Here is a 7,833-nt window from a genome sequence, read left to right on the forward strand (position 1 = left end):
ACCATAGAAAATCCTGTAAATTATAAAATTACCTTTGAGGCATTGTCTTATTCTTTGCAGAAGAAGCCACCTTTTATATGTTTCTCTAAAGCTAAACATTCAATGACTGTTACTTGATTAGAATTACTATTTTTGGTAGTGACACGATAGTTATTAGTTGAGATTTTCCCCACCTAGTGCCTATGGTGATTCCATTGACAACAGAAGCTGTTAAGACGTAATTTCTTAAGATTGCTCCATGTTTCAGAAGTTTTAAAAAGAGTCTGAGAAGGAGCTTGTGAACCACTCTAATTTATTCATACGTTATCAGCATTATATACTTCAAATGCAGTGAAAGATAACATAGATGAATTCTATTCTTTGGTTGCCGCCCTTGTTGTTATTTCAATAGTAATCTATTGAAAATTAAAAAGTTAGTGTCAGCCTATGAAAGTGTTAGACGTGTCAGAGAAGGGAGTGTTGTTCAGAACGGAATCGACACAAACGGTTAGACGTGTTTACAGCTAGACGAAATCAAGTCAAGATTTCTTTTAACTTGTTTTTCAATTTAAGGTAAGAATATTATTTCTTTCAATGCTTTGCTTAGAAACAGTACTCTAAAAATAAAAGACGTCTGAAAAAATTATTATCATTCATTAACTTGTTATTTCTAGACAACAACAACAACAACAGCAAACTTCATTCAAGATGAAAGCAATTGTGCTAGCTCTACTAGTTATTATTTTGGCGTTAAATGACGGCATAGATGGTCAAGCAACATCATCGACAACAATGGAATCATCAACAGCATCAACAACACCAACAACACCAACAACAACAACAACAACAACAACTACAACAACGATGAAAACAAACGGCACTGTAAATTCAGCATGGTCACCAGTTTCATCCAGATATCACGTCTTGTTCGCTTCAGCAGCAGCATATTTATTCTATCTTACAATTTAATGAAAACTTTGCAATATGTTACTACACTGCACGAAATCCTCCATGCACGATAATATGTTTACTGAAAAATTTTGAATCAACAATAAGCAGTGTTTTGTTGTTGTTTTGATGAAAAAGTTATATTTTAATGCTAGACCGAGGATGGTTATTTTCAAACGAACCTTTACAGTTTTTTTGCACGATTTTTAGGGGATCTAATGATATGGTAAAATTTAAGAATTGTCTTTTACCTGTGATACAAAATAAATTCATTATACAAAAATATTGCTTTTCCCTGTTTTGAAACATGTTATTCTAGAAATTAAAAATAAATATATTTGGTTTACTCATCTCCTTTTTTGTGAACTTTTTAAGAATTTTTAGATCTAAAACGTCTTCTTCATTGTATTTTGTATGAAGATGTAACCTTTTTGTAAATGCGTATGGAAAAAAAATATTGAACCATAATATTACTGCACTTCTTCATTTATCAACATGCAAAATAAAATGAACATGCAACATGTTAAATTTATTTTGTTCAGACACTTGCATATAGCTTTTAATTAAATTTAAATCTCCATGATAAACATGTTTTGAGTAACCGCTATAATGGCAGCTTAGTTCATTATAATTCTCCAAGGCAGCAATTAATGTTAGTTGTAAATTAATTTGAAAATTACTACACATTAGTCTTGGTGAAGCATAAACAACCATGAATCGGTGATGAAACAGATGTGTTTGAAATATTCTCTGATTTGTCAGGTCTGTTTTGATACTTGTTACGTTTTTCACCACAATTTTTAAAGCCATGTTTGTTTTCCTGAGGTTTCCTTCCGTACAGGTATTTTTTAGTTGGTGTTTAATAAGAATACTAATAACAAGGGGATTAAACCAAACTGATGCATTATGGTAGGTGTTATAAGGACTGCAAATCACACCCGGGAGAGGTCATGAAATAAATGAGAAATACACATTCATTTCAATTTTTGTTGGTCGATATGATTAAAAATGAAACTATGCACTGAGAAACGGTTCAAACGAACTAAAATTTTGCAAAGTAGTTCAGAAACAGGTTTTTGCATCTACAAACCTCCACATAATTAGTAAGACAAACCACCCTCCCCCGTCTTCAGTGTTTTGGCTAGCTAGGCCCTTGGCATGACTGTTTTACAAGTTCTTATGTATTATAGCATTGACTGAAGAAGGGAGGAGGGACTTTTGTATAACTTAATCAATTTCGTAGAGGAAAAACTGGTTGTCTCACTTAATTATGTGGAGGAAAAACTGGTTGTCTCACTTAATTTTGTGGAGAAAAACTCGTTGTCTCACTTAATTTTGTAGAGGAAAAACTGGTTGTTTGTAGAGGAAAAACTGGTTGTCTCACTTAATTTTGTGGAGGAAAAACTGGTTGTCTCACTTAATTTTGTGGAGGAAAAGTTGGTTGTCTCACTTAATTTTGTGGAGAAAAAACTGGTTGTCTCACTTAATTTTGTGGAGGAAAAGTTGGTTGTCTCACTTAATTTTTGTGGAGGAAAACTGGTTGTCTCACTTAATTTTGTGGAGGAAAAGTTGGTTGTCTCACTTAATTTTGTGGAGGAAAACTGGTTGTCTCGCTTAATTTTGTGGAGGAAAAACTCGTTGTTTGTAGAGGAAAAACTGGTTGTCTCACTTAATTTTGTGAAGGAAAAACTGGTTGTCTGGCTTAATTTTGTGGGAGGTTGAGCTAGCGTTAATTTCACTTCACTGCGCATGTTTGCACAAAAAATCGTATTCCTTCATGTTTGAAGTGCAGTTGTTACATGGAAACGTGCATTTCGGTAGTCTAAAAAGACTAGAACGTTATAATACCCTGTCTACTTGGCCCATCACACAATAAATGTTGTAAAAAGAAACAGGTTTTTGTTTCTCCGCTGTATTTCTCCACTCTGCTACGGATAACCTACTCGATGTTCTTTCAATTTCTTTTATGACAGGTAAGAATAATACCTGAATTCCAATCAAATGTGTATAGTTAGTCCATAGAAAATCTACGGGAATTCACCGGTCGCAACAAAGTTAATAAAAATAAATCGTATTTGTTATTTGCAGCTTAAAGATTTCTTGCGTGGTTTTACCGACCCCCTTCGACCAACAAAGAAGCAACCTGTACTATCTTTGTTTAAGGTTTGTGCTAATTTTACATGGCCTGAGTTTCCCATAGTGCATTGCGAATTTGTAATTTTTAAAGTAGGGCATCGGTAAAAAGGTCTATTTATTTTGATTTTTTGCCACGGTGACATGATACTCGAAAAATTAAAAATTCAGACGATGGCGCTGGCCGAAAGGGTTTCGTAGATTCTTATCTCCCAAAAGTCGCCTTTCTTGCAAGTTACGCAAGTGGACCAAAATGGCCTTTTAATAACAGAAAAACACGTTTAAAATATCTTTTTTTGTATTTTGCATGTTGTTAGAGGTTGGAAGAGATTTGAAAAAGGATGGAACAAAAAAAGTTGAGAACTCTGGTATAGGCACAGTTAAAGTAGTTGATAAGATGCTAAAAAACGGTTGTTATGAGTACTGCTACGGCCTTACCGTACAAAAGTACCCTATCTGAAACCGATATAATTAAAGATGCTCTTCTCCGTCGCATGTAAAAAATAATTTTTCTATTATCAGTGATGTTTCCCTCTTTAATTCCGTAGTTAAGCGTATTTGAATTTAGTATTTTGAATTTGGTGCCTAATTTTTTTCTTATGAAAACCAACAATATGCCATTCCAGCAAAAAATTTTAAACTCATCAACTCATCAACCCAGTTAAGTTGTGCATTAGATAAGAGTTCTGTTTTCTCCTATAATAACAACAGCAATAACAACATACTTGTCCAATTAACTTTTATAAGTGGAAAAAGAATGTTGTATCTGTGGAGTAACCAATCAAACAGGAGTTTCGTGAGACGCAGAGGCCTTGTTTCTAAAACCCGTTCTGCTCAAGTAGTGATATTCACCCACAATAGAATGAAATCTACCGAGCCAAGGGTTATCAGTCGGTGTTATTATAGCCAACTAGGTTACCCGTAATAAATCTGTTTTCGATTTATTTTGTCCGCCATTCTAAACTGATTATGTTATACCAGATTTTGTGGTATGTAGCCAAGTTAATGAGGCCAGGAGAAGAACGTATTTCTTCATAACTAAAGAAAACTAAATCGCGTGAATATAAGGGAAATTGTTATTGATAGATAAATAGCACCTCCAACAATCAGATAATAATTAGTTAATAGAGCGACTGCGCCCTGTTTAAGGAGTCAATGTTAAAGTTGTGAACAAAAAATACCAAACGTTGGGCTGCACTAGAATATTGAATACACACGCCAGTCCAGTATAAATTTGAAATAAACATTAACCTGTGTAGACAACAGAGATAAGACGCGTGGGAACAAAACTAGTCAATTGAATGCACTCATAGAGATAAGCACTCGACTATGAAATGTTAAAGAGTAAGGTAAAGGCACCCCGAAACACTTCTCACTGGCCTACACGACTGAACTAAGCTGGAGGAACCTATGAGGATAAAAAAAGAAGTATTCGCTCAATTGTAAACTTATGAGTAACCATATTTTCGTATTAAATGCAAGAAATGAGCAAAAAGTCCAATTGAAAAAAACAGTGGGAAGTTTAGTATATTAATCCCATTCGGTCCAGGGGGGGGGGGGGGAGAATTCCGCCCCGCCCCCTTAACGGTTTTTCTTTTGTAACTTTATCTATGCCGCATGGCTATGATACTGAGATGCAACATTTATCTATTAGATGCATGCTAGCCAAATGTTTTGGTCCCCTACTTCTCACAGACTTAGAAAAAGGCTATTACTCAAAACTACCCCTAAAAATCTCTATAAAATCCTTATAGTTGAGAAAAATATAATAACTGTTGTTAAGAATATCCTTAGGACTTGAAACTTACAACATAGCTTTGTTTGATCAAGAAGAATTCTTCTGTCTTTTGTGGACAAGTGATTAATCCTGTTTCTCGATTTTTTCGGATTTTACCTGAAAATCAGGACTTTCGGGTAATAAAAACTCGCACTAGAACTAAAATATATGTAAAAAACTGGAAAATATTTTATATTTCTGAAACTAAAGTAATTGAATTTTAAGTAGATAGCGGTGTTTTGGACAAATTTCAAGCTTTCAATGACGTCACAGAAAAAGTGCTAGCAAAAACTTATAGCTGCCATTTTGTTCTTTTTTTGAAGTACTATAAGTGTGCCAAGTTTAATTCAATCTACACAAGCCTCTGAAAAGTTATTGGCCACCCCCTACCCTCGGTCATAATATGTTCGAAAACCCAGGACCAAATAGGGTTGAAACCTTTTTATAAAACAAAGGCATGTAAGTTGAAGTAAAATTTTTGACATTATTTATATTTCACTACAGATAGTTATAACTTTCTAGACATATTCTTACATATTCGTAAGGCACTTTCATTACTTTCATATTTCACGTGTGATGCAGGATTGCTGACCGCAACCATTACGTCTATGAACAATGCTGGAGTCTCATTTGATATGTATTTATTTATGGAATATTTTCATCTATCACGGTTAATTCTGGTGAAGAATATGAAGTAAAGCAAGATTTAGTAAAGTTGAATGTGAACATAAAGTAAGTGATGTGTATCTTCCTGTGTGTTAAGAGAATTCCCTAACAACATTCACTTCACTTTTTTCAATATGTAATGCTTTATCAAATGCGGAAGAAGTTTGAACTTATTATTTTTATTTCGTAGTCAGCCTTTTATTTCACGTTTGACAACTTATAGTGTGTTTTCCACAATGAATTATCTGTGAAATTACAAATATCTCCAAATATTAAAATAATTACTAGTTACACCTTTGCGTTGGTTAATCTTATCGCAATTTTATTATGTTGAGTAACTTTTCGCAACGATTTTGATTTTTCAAAACCAGTTAATTTCGTGATTGACAAGATTTCATTTAATTTTAACCCTATTCGGTCCGGGGGGGGGGGGGCGGATTCCGCCCCCCCCCTGACGGTTTTTTTTTAATAACTCCTGATTGCTTTGCTATATGGCTATGATACTTACTGAGTTTCAACATTTATCTATTAGACACCTGCATGTAATTTTTTAGGTCCCATGCCTTTCAGAGGCTTTGATATTGGCCATTACTCGAAACTACCCCTAAAAATCTCTATGAAATCCTTATAATGGGGAAAATATAATAACTCCTGTTAGGATTATCCTTAGAACTTGAAACTTGCAACACAACTTTGTTTCATCAAGAAGAATCATTTGTAATAATTTGAACACGTGACTAATCCGATTTCCCGATTTTGTCGGATTTCACCCGAAAATCGGAAAAAAACGGATTTTCGGGCAATTTTTGGCAATTTTTTATCCGATCCATGAAAAAACCGAAAGATATGTTAAAAAACTTTTATTTAGCTTTCAGAAACTTCAAACAGAATGTAAAAAATCGCTCCAGAACAAAAGTAATTATATTTTAAGCAGATAGTGGCATTTTTAACAATTTTCAAGCTTCTGATGACGTCACGGAAATTGTGCAGACGCAAGCAAAAGTTTATTGGCGCCATTTTGTTCCTTTTATGACGTACTATAAGTGTGCCAAGTTTGATTCAATTTGAACAATCCTATGAAATGTTATTGAGTGCCCCCCCCCCCCCCCCCCGGCCATAGTATGTTCAAAAAAACCCGGACCGAATAGGGTTAATAGAATATCAAAGAAGTTTCTACCTACCCGAGTTTTTTGTTTACCTTCTGGCTTCTTAATAATCTGGCTTGCTATTTATCTCATTTTCTCCTGTTTTTTGCAGCAAAAAAGGCAGGCAGAAATCTTAAAATATGTATCCAATATTGTAAACAATCTAGAGTTAAATAATTAGCAACATTGCAATGCCAATTAACTTCCTGTAATATGTGTGCATCCTGTACTGATGAATAAGTCATAGCTTTTTGACCTTCTTAGAAACTGGCTTTTTGTGGCACTGGCACAGCCACTTGTGACGAAAATAACGGCAGAAAAGGGGATAAATTCAGGTGATAAAGCAGGGACGTCAAAGTACCAACAACGTATCAAATGAAAAATGGATTGAATACGTTAGTAGATTTATTCTATTTGCGAGGGAATACAGATCTGAGGTGGGAAAACTGGAATTACTTGAGTTTGAAAAGATTAATGCAGGTGATGGGTAAGTCAGTTATTTATTGTACTTTTATAATGGTGAACATTTCGATATTTTCGCCATTTATGTTCCAAATTAGTAATGTATTAAAGATAAACTACTCTTTTTTGGTTAACTGAAGGTTGCAATTTTTTTAGTCGGAATAAAGTGAAAAGTAAGAAGCAAGGGCTTGAATTTAAGCTCATATTATATATTTATTTTTTTTTTAGTAAAGTTAATGACACAGTTATCTAATGGTACATGGACCAATATTCCTGAAGAAGTTTAAAAACCTAATTTAATATTTTGATTTGCGAAAATCGAATCATCTGTTACTTATGACCCCAGTATGGATGTTGACAATTCTGGGTTGACACTAGACCCCACCCCCAACACAACCTGTATCTACTCCAACAACACAGGCATCCAATACAACATCACCTGACAACTCAACATGGTCAATGCTTGCGTCGACAAATTGTATCTTCTTTGGTCTTGTTATAACCTATAAAATGGAGTAATAATCACAGAAATGCTTTGATCCGTTCGGAATATTAATATTGTAAAAGTACTAACCGTACAATAATACTTTTTCTCTTTGAATTAATTAAAATTTCTTTGTACGGAGATTTTACTTTATTGGTAAAGTACACAAATCCTAGTACTATGATTCATATCCGATTTTGCGTTATTCTTTTATATACGGCACATTTTTATTTTTCTCT

At 34.1% G+C, this 7,833-nt stretch overlaps 1 long non-coding RNA gene across 3 annotated transcripts; it reads left to right on the forward strand.

The window, feature by feature from the left end:
- Nucleotides 1-299: 299 nt before the first annotated feature.
- On the forward strand, nt 300-7,358 carry LOC130628532 (uncharacterized). Of its 3 annotated transcripts, XR_008981841.1 has the most exons (5): nt 300-552; nt 654-1,689; nt 3,016-3,090; nt 6,913-7,135; nt 7,339-7,353. It is a non-coding gene; the product is annotated as an uncharacterized LOC130628532 (long non-coding RNA). The 3 variants fall into 3 exon arrangements; XR_008981842.1 differs by lacking the exon at nt 3,016-3,090 and having other exon boundaries at nt 305-552; nt 7,344-7,358; XR_008981840.1 differs by lacking the exon at nt 3,016-3,090 and having other exon boundaries at nt 305-552.
- The last annotated feature ends 475 nt before the right edge of the window (nt 7,359-7,833 follow it).

This window comes from Hydractinia symbiolongicarpus, chromosome 15, assembly GCF_029227915.1.
Source record: "Hydractinia symbiolongicarpus strain clone_291-10 chromosome 15, HSymV2.1, whole genome shotgun sequence".
Lineage (NCBI taxonomy): Eukaryota > Metazoa > Cnidaria > Hydrozoa > Anthoathecata > Hydractiniidae > Hydractinia > Hydractinia symbiolongicarpus.